General features: G+C 33.4%; 1 long non-coding RNA gene across 1 annotated transcript; it reads right to left on the reverse strand.

The window, feature by feature from the left end:
* Window positions 1-2,998: 2,998 nt before the first annotated feature.
* LOC104235253 (uncharacterized) lies at window positions 2,999-4,360 on the reverse strand. The gene is made up of 3 exons (XR_713145.2): window positions 4,271-4,360; window positions 3,925-3,977; window positions 2,999-3,353 (listed from the first exon to the last, which is right to left on the reverse strand). It is a non-coding gene; the product is annotated as an uncharacterized lncRNA (long non-coding RNA).
* Between the last annotated feature and the right edge of the window lie 12,694 nt (window positions 4,361-17,054).

Here is a 17,054-nt window from a genome sequence, read left to right on the forward strand (position 1 = left end):
CTTAGATCGAGTCAAGGATCTCTAATCCTGCTCTGATACCATGCTAGAATTGTGAGTAGAAGATTAAGAAGAAGAGAAGAGAGAACATGCAGAGATAAAGGCAACAATGGAGAGAAATTTTCTATGTATATTTCTATGTTCAAAGCTGTATATACAAGCTACAATATAACCGCCTCTCTTACCCTCTTAACAGTCCGCTAACTGACTTAGTATAAATAGACTAATCTACCCTTGTCTAACTAACTAACTTAAAGTAGTGTCCTTAGTCTCAACACAAAAACTCACCGACAGGGTTTGTCCAACAAAAAATATATGTACGATTAATAATATCTATAAAAAAAATTCTTTGAGATATATTTACGATTGGGATCGGATATTAATTAGAACTCTCTCATAAGATGCGTCCTGCAAATAGATAAAAAGAAATATTTTCATTCGATTAGGACAAGAATCTGAAAAGTGTTCACAGCGTATTAAACAATCCAAAAAGTATTCTTGTAGTCTGAAGTACATTCAATATTGCTAATTTTGGTAACCTTTTTTATTCATTTTACATTTTATCACAATCTCATTCATTAGAACTCAAAATCAAACTGCACTCTTTCTCATACTTCCATCGAAATATGACGACGTAGTGGAACTAAACCTCAAGATGATATTCAAGTTGGTACGACAGTGATTCTTTCGCAACAGTCAAAGTATGTTTTGCTATTAGCTTAACAAATCAGTACCTTTTTCCCTAAGGGAAGAAGGGTAAGTAGCCGGAAAAAATTCACGTGATGAACGAATCACGTAAAATTCTAAACCTACTCATGCATATCTGTTATGAACAAGGTAGACCAAACCAAATGGATTGGATTTGGGAATTGGTTTCGCGTGGGTCAGAAGCCCAAAAAGAGGTTATTAGACTACAATTGGGACCCAGGTTGAGGTACATGCATGTTCCAATTGTAGCCTCTAAAGCTTTACTATTTCAGTCCAAAGTTCCTATAAAATTTTGGGGTTAAAATAGCACGGTATAGTTAGTTTTCGGACTGGTCATTCAAAAATAGTCACTGTTTACAAAGTTAATGAAAAATAGTCACTATTTTGCTGCAACAGAGACCGGTCCCGCATAATATACGGGAGTTCGGTGCATCTGTGTACGAACTCCAGCATATTATGCTGGACCGGTATACTTTGCTGACTCTTGTATAATATACGGGAGACTGGAGCACCGATGCTCCAAACTCCAGTATATTATACTGAATATTTATATTTGCTGGAACTCCAGTATATTATGCTGGAGTTCTAGTGTACTTATGCTGGAACTCCAACATATTATGCTATGCTGGAGTTCTAGTGTACTTATGCTGGAACTCCAACATATTATGCTAGAGTTCTGACATAGTTATCCTGGAACTCCCGTATAATATGCTGGAGTTCAAGCATACTTATGCTGGAACTCCAGTATAATATACGGGCGTATTTTCCGGGTTTTGAACAGTGTTTTCGCTCAGATTTATCTTTACATGAAAAGTGGCTAAATTTCGATTACTTTTGAAACTGAGCTATTTTTGAATGACCAGTTGTAAATCTGGCTATTTTTAAATTTCTCCCGATTTTGGGGGGATTGCCTATTAACAGCTACCTATATCATCAATGGACTTCCTTCCAGGTTACTCAATAATAAATCTCCCTATGAATTATTGTATGGTAAGGCTATTACCAAGCTACTCTCATCTTAGAACTTTTGGGTGTCTCTGCTATGCCATTGTTCCAATTTCCCACGGAGACAAATTTAAACCTAGAGCCTTTCCTTGCATGTTTCTGGGCTATTCTTTTGCTAAAAAAGGCTACAAATTGTACAATTTACACATTAAACAATGTTTTATTTCTAGAGATGTGGTATTTCATGAACACCACTTTCCCTTTTCTTCTGATTTTTCTCTTCCTCTTCTGAACGCTCTTTACCACATGCATCATACTCTTCACCTTCTGTTATTAACACTGATCCCACATTCCCTTCTGAAGCTCCTAATGTTACACCACATTCCATTCCTGTTACTAGTTCTGATCATTCTGTTCAACCTCCTGATCCCATCTTGCATGATCATGTTCCTAAGGTTCCCCCTTCTCCCACTTCCTTCAATCCTGATATCAATCCTACTATTATACCTGCCACTTTTCCTGATGTAACCCCTTCTTTCCCACACTACAACATAATGAATCTACAGCTACGAAATACATTGTAGCTAAATATAAAAATTTCCGTGGCTAAACACTTTAGCCACAATATTTTTTCCGTAGCATTCGTAGCAAAATGTAGCGTAGCTAAAAATTAGCTACAAACTTTACATGATCCGTGGCTAAGGACTAATACTTATTGCCACAAATTATTTTATGTTGTAGCTGTAATGGTAAAAATTTCTTGCCACAAAAAATATACTTGTAGCAAGTGATTTTATTCTTTTGCCACGACAAATAAAATTTGTAGCTATCTTCATAATGTAGCCACAAGATTTGGTGTTGTAGCAAAAGATTTAATTTGTTTGTCACGCAAGCTCAACTTCCGTGGCTAAACTTATAATTTACTCTCGTAGCAATAGTACTTGTGATTAGCTATGAATTCAAAAGTTCATAGCAACACATTAAAGTATTTGCCACAATAATTTTTATATCGTAGCTAAGAATTCATACTTTTAGCTATGAATTCCATAATTTCGTAGCAATAAACTGAAGAATTTGTCACGATCAACTTTAGCCACAAGAATTTATGTATTGTAGCTAACAATCCATATTATATCATCAAATATATAAAAAAATTAGCAAAATATTTTTAATATTTTTAAATAAATGATATACATTAGTAAGAATAAATAATTAAAGGTTCAACAATATCATTCAAGATAAATTAGAATACTAAAATGTTGTTATACTCAAAAGTACGATATTTTTTACAAGAAAAAGAATAATTTCATACAGATCCACAGTACATAACTCTTTTACAACACAGAATAATAAAGTTCTAAAAAAATTAGCTAATGTGAGTCTGGATAGGGATGGTAACCATCAGCGGACAGTGAAGAGAAATCAAAACTCATAACTGCTCCAATGCTTTTCTAATACCAGGTTCCGATGGCGAATTGAAAGACATTAGCCGATTGTATTTGTACCCTGTGCGTGAAAGAAATTGTTGTTTTTGCGGATATCAAGAACAAGGACGCAACAAAATAAGATCTTATAGCACTCCATCGATTACTTCACCTGGTGACACCACCTCCTGATCCAGCAAGATTGCCATGTTACCCTCTTGATCTTGCAGGACTGCCACCTTCTGTTTCTACAACTATGAAGGAGTCATAAATTCTAACCTGTATATAAAAAAAATGACATCCACACCATAAGTTTAGTACATTAGTTAGTTGGGACTTGTCAATCACATTTGAACTAAATAACATTTCCTTTTTGTAGGGTAAGATTCTGCCAGAAACAACAACCTGCTTCTTTAAAACCTTAAGATTATTTGTGCAATGTATATATCAAAAAACTACAAACCGTTCAAGACATAAGTCTTATTTAGCAGTTCTTAGTTTGAAGCACAGCACTATAAGAAAATACTACCAATCCCATAAGCTGCATTTCTTCTTAGTATCTGATAACTAGGTGTTTCCAAGTCTGAAGTCTTGTAAATTCTTAAGTTTGTAACTGCCAAAAAAATTATATTCTCATATTTCTCTGCTCAAGAAAGGAGCATAAGCTAAACCAGTTTAACATCACACTCGTTTCATAAAAACAAACATTACTAGAGTAAAATATTATTATTCTAAATAAAATTTCAGAAGTCCTAAAACTTTTAACAAGAATTTTGTAAATACTCCATCCTTCACTAGGTAGTATATCCAATTGATTTTGTTTTCAGAAAGAGTAAAGTATCATACATACCTCATGATTATTACACTTGTCTGTTTGTACGTTGATGCCCATAACACAAGTGCCTGAAAAGACAAATTCGGGTTTACTTAAAAAGAATAAACCTAATCACCATACTGCAACATAAATTTGGAGCATATGCCTACAAATGGTTGTGCTAATGCATCCCATAATTTCATCCTTATAAGCTGTTGGAGTATTCTTGACACTTATCAATATAGCTAAAGTCGGGATTGCCATTTCACTGTCACAATGTAATGATGAAACTGAAAGGAACTATTCTCGATCAAGAATCCTAAGAAAGCATGGCAAAATTGAAATAATTAAGAAGAGGAAAAAAAAACTAGGGTGGCCATACCTTGACAATTTCTGTTTTCCAAAACAAGAGGAACGAGGGTTTTAGGGATAGTTGCTTAGAGTGGGGAAGGGTTAGAGTGGGAGATGTGCGGATATTTTTTTGGGGAATGGGTTTGGGAGTCTAAATATTTTAGGTCTTAAGGGAATGGAGAGATTTGGGCTTTAATCTTTTTCTTTTTTTTTTCGTTTATATTTTTTATTTGTAACTTTGCCTTTAACTTTTCATATATTTTTGCACACAAATGAATACCTACACGATATTATGTAAAATACTAAAAACAAAACTAATGTAGTAATAATAAAATTTTGCTAGCAAAACAACAAATAAACAAAATGGGAACTAAGCTATTGTGTATATAATGTTTTGAGTTTAGATTGTAGAAAAAATTAAATTGTAATAAAAAATTCATTTAAAGTATAAATAGAATATTTTTTAGAATTAGTTGCAATACTTATACATCTATAAGGGATCGTTTGGTTTGAAGACAAGTTATGATGAGATCAATTATGCGAGGATTAATTGTCCTAGTATTATTTCTTGTTGATTGTTTGGTATATCGTATTAATCCTGGGATTGTCAATTTTACTGCTTTATCATGGGATAACTTATCCTGGGATTACAATTCTACCCTCTGGCATGTATAAGCTATCCTGACATTTTTACTCTTGGGATAACATATCCCAGGATTAGTAACCAAAAAAGGAATATGGCGGTACTAAATTTTTATTTCAAAATTATTTTCCTTATCCATCATATCAAACGACCTTTAACAATTTGTTGCCTTTTATTGAGATTGATTTTATAAACATATATAACATTTAACATCTAAATTTTATTTTGTTTTTGATTAAAATATATCCAAAAAAATTTTAAATTTATTTATGTCATAAAAGAAAATAATATAGTTTGTTTTTAAAATTTCAAATGATATTCCAATTTTATTAATTAAAAATTTAAAAATCTAATACAATATCAATAAGGTGGAACGTATGAACAAATATTAAAATATAAAAAGTTTCTACTTTTATATTTTTCAATTTTTTTCCCCTAGTTAACAGAGTTTTTTTCTGTTCCCGATTTTTTCACTAAAATTTATTAAAGGTACGTCTCCAACAAATATAATTATATTATTTTTTTACTTTATAAAATAATAAACAATTAATATATAGATATTTAACCAATGATGTTATAGAGAGATAGTTTTACATGAGTATACTATTATAATGATGGATGTTGATAATATAATAAAATATTGTTATAGAGATATAAAATATAAAACAAAAATCAATTCCTAAGAAAACTTATTGTTACAGTGAAATAATGGTCTAAAAGATGACTATTATAGAAAGATCAGATTGTACAACAAATGATCTATTATTAAAGAGTATTGTTTAGATTTTAATTATATATTTTAAATTAATAATTTTTTTAATTGTATACAATTATTAACTTTTCTCTATTATACCAAAACTCTAACTCTTTATGTTAAAAATTAATTAATTAAAATATTTCTCTAACTTGTTACAAGATTATAGTTGTTTAAATTCTATATTTCACACATCAATTGTAAATAGTTTGATTATTTTTTAGTTACAAATGGAAACTTACAAGTTATATTTATTTAATAAAATTATAATTAATTTTCTATGGACTTAGATATCAACAATATTAAATTCATAATACTTAATGTAATTAAATATATGAAAATTATATAAAAATGTAACAACTATTTCCACATTTTTTATATATCTTGAAGCAAAAATATTCATTTAGCTACAACATGTAATTCCAATAGTTTAATGTGGCTAAGAGTTTACTATTTTTATGGTTAGTTTTAACTCATGGAAAAAAATTAATGATTAGCTACAAAATTTCATCATATCAATAAAATTGTGGATATGTCGTTTCTCATAAAAAAACAATTATATCTGCTTATTAGCTAAAAATTGCCATAATTTTTAAAACTTGAAGAAAATTAGTTTAGGACAAATATAAAATTGACCGGTTGGGCAAAACTAATTGCATTCTTTAGCCAAGTATATAAAATAAGTGTATTATATGTATATGATACACATATATACAAAAGAGATTTATTTTGTCGATTATTATTTTTGGGAACGGCTAAAAATATATATTTCTCATTATTATTTATTTAGATACAACATTTAATGTCAAACATATTTAGTTTGGTAACAAGGTTACTTGTGCTATAGAGAGCTTCAACCGTAGCAAAAATGTATAATTAGCTACAAAATTTTATCATAGTAATAAATTTGTGGCTATATCATTTAGTCATGACAACAAACTGCAGCTATTAAGCCAACTATTGCAATATTTTTTTTATAACTTGAAGCAAAAATATTTATTTATCTATAATATTTTATTTTAAGTAATTTGTTATGGCTAGAAGGTTACTTTTGCTATAAATTTTAACTCGTGGCCAAAATATGTGACTAGTTACGAAATATTATTATAGCAATAAATCAGTGACTATATAATTTCATCATGACAATTAATTGTAGCTATTAATCCAAATGTTGTCATGTTTCTTTTAAATAATTTGAAGTAAAAATATTTATTTAGTTACAACATTTTGTTTCAAATAGTTTATTGGGGCAAAATGGTTACTTTTGCTACAAGTAAGTTTAACTCGTGGCAAAAATATATATTTAGCTATGAAATTTTATCATACAAATAAATCTGTGGCTGTATCATTTTGTCATGATAACTAATTGTAGTTGTTAAGCCAACCATTGCCACGATCTTTTATAACTTGAAGAAAAACAAAATATTTATTTAGCTTTTCATTATATGAGCACTTATTTAAAAATGAATTATATAAAATCATATATATATATATATATATATATATATATATGAATACGTTTTTGAAATAAATAAGTATATTTATTTAAAAGTAATAGAGTATATGACATACATAAATATCCACAACTATTAATAATAGTTTAAATTTTACATAACAAAATATGTAACCAACAACAACTGCAGTAAAATAAAATATGAGCTTGATAAGTCTAAAAAGACAATTGATAAGTTCTGCTGATATAAGCAAGTAAACAAATGATATATTATTTGAGAATGAAGATTAATTTTGCATTTTAAACAATTATTTAATCTCATATATAATTACTATTTTATTTCTTATGGTGTTTTGGCCAAGCTTTTCAAGAGGCCAAAATTGTTTTCTTTTCTTCGTAAAAGCACTTTATTTTCCTAACTTGAGGTGTTTAGCCAAGCTTTTTTGGGAAAAAAACAATGATTTTGGAAAGAAGCAGAAGCACTTTCTGAGAAGTAGAAAAAAGTAACTTCTCCCCAAAAACAGAAGCAAAAGCATTTTGACTTTTCGTCTTACCAAAAATACCCTTAATAAAATATAGTAATATATACTAAAATAACCGTTAAACCTAATACTTAGCAAGAGCAATATTTTATTTTCATATTTTATTTAAATAAAATGAAAAGATTTAATTATTGCTTGTAATAACAAAATTTTGAGATTATTTATTTACTTATAATATTAACTATATATTAAGTAAATCTATTCGTGTCCTTATTCGTAATTTGATACTTAAAAGTATTTTTTGAAAAACTTGGCCAAACACAAATTATTGTTCAAAAGTACTTTTCAAAGTGATTAGCCAAACACAAACTGCTTCTCTTTTTCAAAAGCAGTTTTAAAAAAAGTACTTATCAAAATAAGTTGATTTCTCCAGCTTAGCCAAACAAGTTATTAATCATATACAACTACTATTTTTCTATCTTAAGAAAAATACAACGGTTACATTTGACATTAATATTTTATTACCTAATAGTGTTAGACAACTCTTCGCATGATTTTCATAATCAAGCAAAAATATTCATCACTTTTGTCGTGACAACCATTTTCATTTTTTTAAGCCAACTATTTTTATTTTCTTTCTAGTTTGAAGCAAAAATCATTAGCTACAAGATTTTGTTTCGAATAATTTCATGGGCCTTTAAGGTTATTATTACTATAGTAAGTTTCAACTTGTGGTAAAAACTGACGATTAGCTACGAAATTTTATCAGAGCAATAAATTTGTGGCTAGATTAATATGTAATGAAAAATAATTATAGCTATTAAGCCAATCATTGCCCTCAATTTTTAGAAATTGAAGCAAAAATATTCTAGCTATAATATTTTATTTTAAATAATTTATTATGGTTAAAAGGTTATTTTTGCTACAATAACTTTTAGTTTGTAGCAAAAACTAACAGTTAGCTACAATATTTTGTCATACCAATAAATCCGTGGCTATATCATTTACCTATTGCCACAATTTTTTATAACTTGAGGCAAATATTTTTCTTCAGCTATAATATTTTATTTTAAATAGTTCATCGTGGCTAAAATATTACTATTGCTACAATAACTTTTAATGTCTGGCTAAAACGCCTAAATTAGCTACGCAATTTAATTGTAGCAATAAATTTGTAGCTATTTAGACAATTATTGCTACGATTGTTAGCAATTATAGCAAAAATAAAGAATTAACTTTACCAGTTTAATTTTCGTGGCTAGCAAATTTTACGAATGTGTAAATAGCCAGGAAATTCTAATTTTTGTAGCTATTGTTAGGTATTAGTCATGATTTTCAAATTTGTAGCTGAGATTTCGTAGCTATAAATACCTTATGTTGTAGTGGGCCACTTTTAAGGAAATCCAGTAGAGTCCGTTCTCATCCCTCCTATTTGAAGGATTATGTTTATCAACTCCCTTCATCTCTTTCTTGTTCTGTCACTCAGCATACAGATTTTGAGCCTTACACATACTCTCAGGCAGCTCCTATACCAACTTGGCAAGATGCCATGAGGAAAGAATTTGAAGCTTTAGCACTAAATCACACTTGGGACATTGTTGAGTTACCACAGGGTAAGAAGCCCATTGGGTGCAAATGGGTCTATAAAATCAAATACAAGGCTGATGATAGTGTAGAAAGATATAAAGCTAGGCTTGTCATTAGAGGGGATACCCAAGTTGAGGGGGAGGGACTTTAATGAAACCTTTTCTCCTGTGGTGAAAATGTTTACTGTGAAATGTCTTATTGCTGTTGTTGTTAAGAAAAAGTGGTCTTTATTTCAACTTGATGTTAACAATGCATTCCTTCATGGTGATTTGGATGAAGAGGTCTACATGAAGCTACCTCTGGGTCTTTCTGTTTCATCTTCCACTTCTTCTACTTCTGCTCCCCTGGTCTGTAGACTTAGGAAATCCCTTTATGGTTTAAGGCAAGCTTCAAGACAATGGTATGCAAAATTGTCCCATGCCTTATGTTCTAGAGGTTATAACCATTCACTTAATGACTATTCTTTATTCATAAAAGGTTCTCCTGGTCATCTAGTCATCCTGGCAGTCTATGTTGATGACATAATTCTCACAGGTGATGATTTACATGAAATTGCTTCTTTGAAACATTTTCTTGACAATGAATTCAAGATTAAAGATTTGGGGTCCTTGCATTATCTCTTGGGTATTGAAGTCAGTACTTTGCCTGGGGGTATTCTCCTTAATCAAAAGAAGTTTGTGACTGATTTGCTATATGAGTATGACTGTTCTGATGTGAGTTTTGTGGTTAGTCCTTTGGAGTTGAACAACAAACTACATGCTGATGTTGGTGATGTCCTTCCTACCCTAGAGAAGTATAGAAGTCTTATTGGTAAGTTGTTGTTTCTTACACACACAAGACTTGATATTTCTTTTGGGGTTCAACACTTAAGTCAATTTTTGAAGACACCTAGACTTCCTCATATGACTGCTGCTCTTCACCTACTTAGATACCTCAGGGGTACTGCTGATCTTGGACTATTTTATTCTGATTCCTCTTATTTGCCTGTACATGCTTACTCCGCAAGTGATTGGGCTGCCTGCCCAGATACACGCAAATCTTGATGACAGTCTTGTTGATTGGAAGTCTAAGAAGCAACCAGTGGTTTCTTTGTCTTCAACTGAAGCATAATATCATGTTGTGAGCAAAGTCATTGCTGAATTGACTTGGTTATCCAGATTATTGCATGACATTTACGTTCCTGTTTCATCTCCTATTCCTGTTTTTTGTGACAATTTGGCAGCCATTCATATTGCCAAGAATCTGGTATTTCACGAGCGTACTAAGCACATCGAGGTAGATTGTCATTTCATTCGGACTAAGTTGCTTGATGGAATGATTCAGCTATATCATGTACCCACTGCTCAACAACTTGTTGATATCCTTACCAAACCTTTACCTGATGCTCTCCATCATTCTTTCCTAGGCAAGTTGAAGGTGCTCTCCCTCTTCAACTTAAAGGGGGGTGTTGGGCTATCTGCATATTTGGCCTCAGGCCCAAAGTGGAGAACGTGACACATCTGCAGGCCCAATGTTTATTTATCCGTATAGCATTGTTTTTGTTCAGAAAATAGAATAGTATTTTTCCTTTTGTTTAGCTTAGTGAGTTGATATTGTAATAGACTAATTCCGGGTATTGTATATAAAGGAGTAGGCCCAATTCTAATGGGTTGACCGACTTATTTCTCATTCTCACACTTTTTGTTAATTAGAGTTCTCTCTCAAAAGAACCTTCTCGAACCCTAACTTCCATTGATGAAAACCTTCATTTCCTCTGATTTTGTTTGTTAACACATGTGTCAATGAATTACTGGACAAAAGGGATACAATTATTATAATAATTAGTTCGTGTAAGTGTACGCTTATGCAAATTGTTATAGGGAAAACTTTTCCCTCCTTGTCTCTCTCCCTCGTCTATTTCTCTCTGTGAATCTGTCTTCTCATCCCATTTCTTTCTATTACTGTCACTTTTTAGTGTAATTTCTATGTTCTCGTTAACAATATATCAATCTGTTAATTAGGTATATGGTTGTACATATTGGATTCATTACATTGGTGCTTTCATTGATTTGGACTCCATGGATCTCTACTCTTCTACCATTGTCCACTATCACCTCAATGCCATCCAGGATTTGATAATGGCTATGATGGACAATAATGCTCGTATGCTCAGGCACCTCGACAACATGGAGCAGATGATGTCTGCCTCTTCCAAGAAGATCCCTAACACTACAGAGCACTCAGACGTGGTTGTGTCTTTGGACGATAAGTGTGAGTCAGAGGAAGTCTCGACACCTCTTGTTATTGCAGAATCAATGACTAATTTTGATTTGGATAAAGGACTCTCCAGCCCTGTGGACGATCCCGAAGAAGAGGCTTATTTGAGAAGCTATGCCTACCAGGTGTTTGCTGAAATACCCAACGGGGAACTTAACATGGAAGTTAAAAATTCAGTGAAGAATGATTCAGTCATTACAGCAACCCAGCTGTTTGATGAAGTGTTTGACGTAGTTTCTGCAGTTAAGTGTGCTTACAATGATCTTGTCATGTTTGATAATCAACTTACAGTGCCTTGTATGCTTTCCGCTTGCCGACACAACCAACTTATCAGTAGAGGTATACTTGATTATTTGTATAAACTCGGTTGTGCTGAACTTTTATTCACTTTGCATCAATTTCCACCTAATCACTCTGGATTAGACTTTCCCTTTGATCCTGGCTCCAGTTTGCCTTCCACATATGTTGGCGCTACAAGAAATTTTGTATTTACCTAGTGGAATGCTTGCATTGTGCCCTTGACCCTTCCGTTGCAATATATTGCAATTGTATGCAGACGGGTAATAACAAATAGTGTGGGCTCAAATGTTCTCATAGGGATTGCAATTCATGGTTTTCACATAGATATTGATGATGTTGTTACGTTGGACGAGCAAGGAGCTTATGGTGAATGGCCACTTGGCCTACCAACAAAGGATTCCCTGGTTGCTGATGATAAAAGAAATAACATTGCTGCTTATATTCATCTAATGGTCAGGGTGTGGTCATTTTTTATTAATCTTCCGAAAAATGCACTGGATATTAAGGAGGATGAGAGGCTAGGAATGGCCAAAAATCTTCGATGGTTAAGGAGCATCTTCACTGATGAAGATGTATATTTTTATGTTCTTCTATTTGAACTTCCTACAATATCTTATATTAGTCACAAGCTAGATGAGCTCCTGTTCCATTTTAAAAAGAAGATCTTGAAAACCTTCCTGATGGTTTCCTCTTTCCGTCACTCTTGGTGTGCAATTGATTCTTTCCTGATTAAAGCCCTTGTCCATTCTTACTTTCTTTATTATGAGAGTATTACTGTAGCGACCTTCCAATTGCATCTTCCAAGAATTTCTGATTCTATGTGGGTGGCGGGGGATAGTATGAAAAAGAATGGATATTATGGAAGTCATTCATGGGACTATACAAGGTTATGTGAAGAACACCAAATCTGGAATCCAAATGTTGAAATAGCTTTTATATGTGAGAAGTTGCAGCTAGTCTATCATCTTCTAATAATAAAATTATCAACTCAAAATATTTTGAGTAATCATGGAGCTATAAAGTTGCACCAGTTTCCAGTGCTACTATGTATATTGTTAGTCTTGGTGGAATCGTGCTTCTTAATTGTGTATGGGATCCAGGAATCAATTCCAAGACCATGAATCTATATGTTCATACAGAGACCTCGGAGGCACAACTATTACTGGGATCTCGGGGCAATTTTTGTTTCTGTGTATATTCTGATTCTATGACTAAGGTGTGGGATCCCGGCAGACAAAGGGATATCTCATCTCACTCGACGGATTTGGCTAAAGGGAGAGTGAAATATGGAATTTATCATCTGACATATTTAGACATATTTAGCTTTGATATAATCCGTGAGGGTAACCTCGTTCTTTGCAATCAAATGGACGAACCTGGTATGTTTAGCCTAATTGCAAACAGGTTTGCTGATGCTTTTATTTCATGGGTTTCAATTTGTACTAAAGCTCACTTGCCGTTCTTCATGTACTAGAAAACTACATATGTCTATGACCCTTTACCTAGTCTGGTAATTTCAAGGCATGAGATTGTGATTGATCAAAACAAGTTGGAGTTAAGGAACAGAGGAAGAGAAATGCTTTTCTACTGGCAGAGAGCTAGTAGCTATGGTCAAATGAGGATTTGTCACATTTTGCAGTATCTTGCTTCGCAGTCAACTCCGCCATACCCACTTCAGCAACAACGACAAGGCAGCTTAATTCGACCACATGTCAACACTCATTCCTTATTGATAAGGCTATACTCGAACCTTGAGGACAAGGTTCTCTTTGAGGGCGGGAGTATTGTTATGAACAAGGTAGACCAAAACAAATGGATTGGGCTTGGGAATTGGTTTCGCGTGGGTCAGAATATTAACCAGCCCAAAGAGAGGTTATTAGACTACAATTGGGACCCAGGTTGAGGTACATGTGTCAATGAATTACTGGACAAGAGGGATACAGTTACTATAATAATCAGTTCGTGCAAGTGTACGCTTATGCGAATTGTTATCGGGAAAACTTCTCCCTCCTGGTCTCTCCCTCGTCTATTTCTCTTTGTGAATCTGTCTTCTCATCCCCTTTCTTTCTTTTACTATCCTTAGTTACTGTCACTTTTTAGTGTAATTTCTTTGTTCTCGTTAACAATATATCAATCTGTTAATTGGGTATTTGGTTGTGGATATTGGATTCATTACAATATCATGCAACTCTAGAGTGTGTGAAAGAGAGAGAGAGGGAGAGAGAAATTTACATGTTTAAAATTATTATTCCCGATCGAATGAGTTGTGAATTGAAACAAATTTTTTCAATAAAGTCATCTGAAATACAATTTTATTATCATAAGGCAAGACACCGGGATAAGCCATAAATCATCAATCATATCACATATTTAAACATCAATTAAGACTTTCACTAAATTAGAAGGCACTATAAATTAGAGGCAAACAAAACAAAACTTTAAACCCTAATTAAAGATGTAAAAAGAAGAAGTTATATGTAGTTGATCAGAGGGTCGTGCGTTTAGGATTTATCTTTGTAAATTGTAACCTACAGATTAGTTGATGAACATAATCAGACCTCTATGCACATCATTTAAATCAGCTTTGTAATCTTGAAAAAAAGGGGGAAAAGGAAGAAGAACCAAAATAAAAAATATATGAACTTTTAACACATTCCAACGACAATGGTGCATGTGCCAGTGGAACTCAATATAAGGGTGGTTCGAAGAATTGTTTTTCATGATGTTTTGGATGTGGACTGTTCCAAATTTGCACCTTGGTTCTGATTTCTGGTTTTAATCGCTTCTTCTGAACTCAAGAATATGTAAGACATAGTAATCGAAATAGCTAAAACGTTGACGTGGGCAACCTGGACAATTATTACCATTTTTTGTAGTTGGATTTATTAAGTTATATAGTGATAGCGTAAGGATTTCTAATCTCTCTCAAATGAAACTCCAGAATCATGAATCCCCAAGCCAAAAAATACCCAAACCACTTGATATTGATCATGACATTTCCATACAAACCAACCTACAAACTAAACTATCCTTCAAGGACATGTTAACAACATCTAGTCCAATGATGTTTGACTCTACTCGAAATAAAAAAAAAATTGGAGTTAACAGAGAATTCTCATATAGAAGGTAGGGCTGAACTTCCAGAATCCCCCAGTGCATAAGGAATCAAAGTTATTGTTTTGTCAGATGAAAACAGACAAAGAATTTACGAGCCCTGGAAGAATGATATCATAGTGAAGTTAGTGGGCAAACGCATGTTGCACCACTACTTGAAAAAGAAAATCTAAGACTTATGGAAGCCAACGGAAGATTTCCAAATGATTGATCTAGGAGAAGATTACTACATAATCAAGTTCAAAAATAAAGACAACATGGAGAAGGCTATTCAACAAGGACCTTGGTTCATTAATGGTCATTTCCTCTTCATCACTAAATAGAAACCAAATTTTGTGGCTTCAAAAGAGAGGCTAACAACAACGGCAGTATGGGTTAGACTCCCACAACTGCCTACGGAATTTTATGATGGCAAAATACTTGAAAAAATTGGCAATGCAATTGGTCGATTGATGTTTGTACTTCAACCACATCAAGGGGTCGATATGCAAGACTTTGTGTTGAACTTCCTCTAAAAATCCCAGTCCAACCATTCCTATATGTTGGACAACATAAACAATACATTCATTATGAAGGAGATAACTTCCTATGCACAAACTGTGGCAGACTAGGCCACACAATAAAACAGTGTTCTTTTATTAAATTGGATGCTAAGGCGGTTAAGGAAACAACCAAGGAGCAGGCGACATCCTCAAATCTGGAAAATCAACAAGAGGAGTGGAAGACAGTTTCCTTTAACAAAGGAAGGAAACAAGTCTCAAGAAGCATCCAACAAGATACCATCAAGCCGGTCAAAAATAACAAAGGTCCAGGTATCCCCGTTAAGATGTTCAATGCAAGCACTGGTAAATACCTCGATACTAAGTATTTACAATACAAATCAAAGGATCCGAAGAAATCCATTACTCCAATGGACATAAAGATAGCAAAAAATCCTACTACCACTGCTAAGGTAAGGAATCCGGCTACCATAGCTAAACCAGGAACCTCCCTACTAATAAAAAGTAATTTTATTCTCTTAGAAAATGAGCACATGGTTTTAGATGAAACCACTAATGAAACCACCCAAGGGAATAAGTTATTTTTTAATGATCCTAATAATAGCCATGCAAATGAACAAATGTCCACTCCAAATGAAGATTTTGACATGCTGGAAAATAACGTGTCTTTCCCTAAAAAAAAATTGAAAATGAGTCCATGCAAGAAAGTTGGCAAATGACAAATCTACCCCTACTACTAATACCAACTCTATTGCCCTTTCTACCAATGAAATAAAATAATTTGGTAATTACTCTAGCTTAACCAAAAATCCGGACAAAAATCTTTCATTAGGATTTGATAATCTTTTCCTCCCTGAGCATGTAAGCCAAATGGCCAAAAAAGATGGCCATGTCTTACATTTGTACAATAGCCATAGCCAAACAATGGATACTACATCCATAGAAGAAAAACCTATAAACAATGGCATTGGGCAACCAAAAGCCATGCAATCGAAATCCCAAATCATTGCCCTATCACCCAATCCCTCACACGCAACTCCTAGCCTTTCTTCCACGCCTAAGTTGCAGACCTTAAGTATTCCTATCTCCATTCAAAATGCCCAGACTTCCCTCGACCATAAGGAGACGACCCAGACTTATACAGATTCTAAGGCAACACAGAGCAATTGCCATGGAGAATCTACCACCCTTTCCTCTCCAAATAGAAAATCCATAAATAATATATGTCCAACCTCCAAAAGCACAGGACTACTAGCTTGTGTCATGGATAGAAATGGGATTAATGGGCCATGCAGTATCGTTCAACCTACAAATCAATGGTCAGGACTCAATTGTCATACTATACAACACTCAGTACTTAGCTCAACTAGTAGCGGAGGGAATGAGGTTAGACATAAACAACTACCTCAATCAAGTATGGCTAAACAACATCCTACAACCCCTAGCTCCCTCAGTAAACCCTCAACTAGTGCATGCTATGAGAAAACATTGGAATCTACTACCCCATTTCAACTCCATATACCCACAGAATGCTCTCCTAGATATGCCATTCTTTCCCTCAGAAACACTAACTCAACTCAATCCCATATTCATGCCATGGGAGAACCCTCCACCAGTTCAGGAACCCCACATTCCTCAACCACCCCAACAACCCCCATCACCACCTCATCAACCTGCTCAAAACCAAGAACCAGTAGAGGCAGAGATGGAGGAGGAGGAGGAACCA

Source organism: Nicotiana sylvestris, chromosome 8 (assembly GCF_000393655.2).
Source record: "Nicotiana sylvestris chromosome 8, ASM39365v2, whole genome shotgun sequence".
Lineage (NCBI taxonomy): Eukaryota > Viridiplantae > Streptophyta > Magnoliopsida > Solanales > Solanaceae > Nicotiana > Nicotiana sylvestris.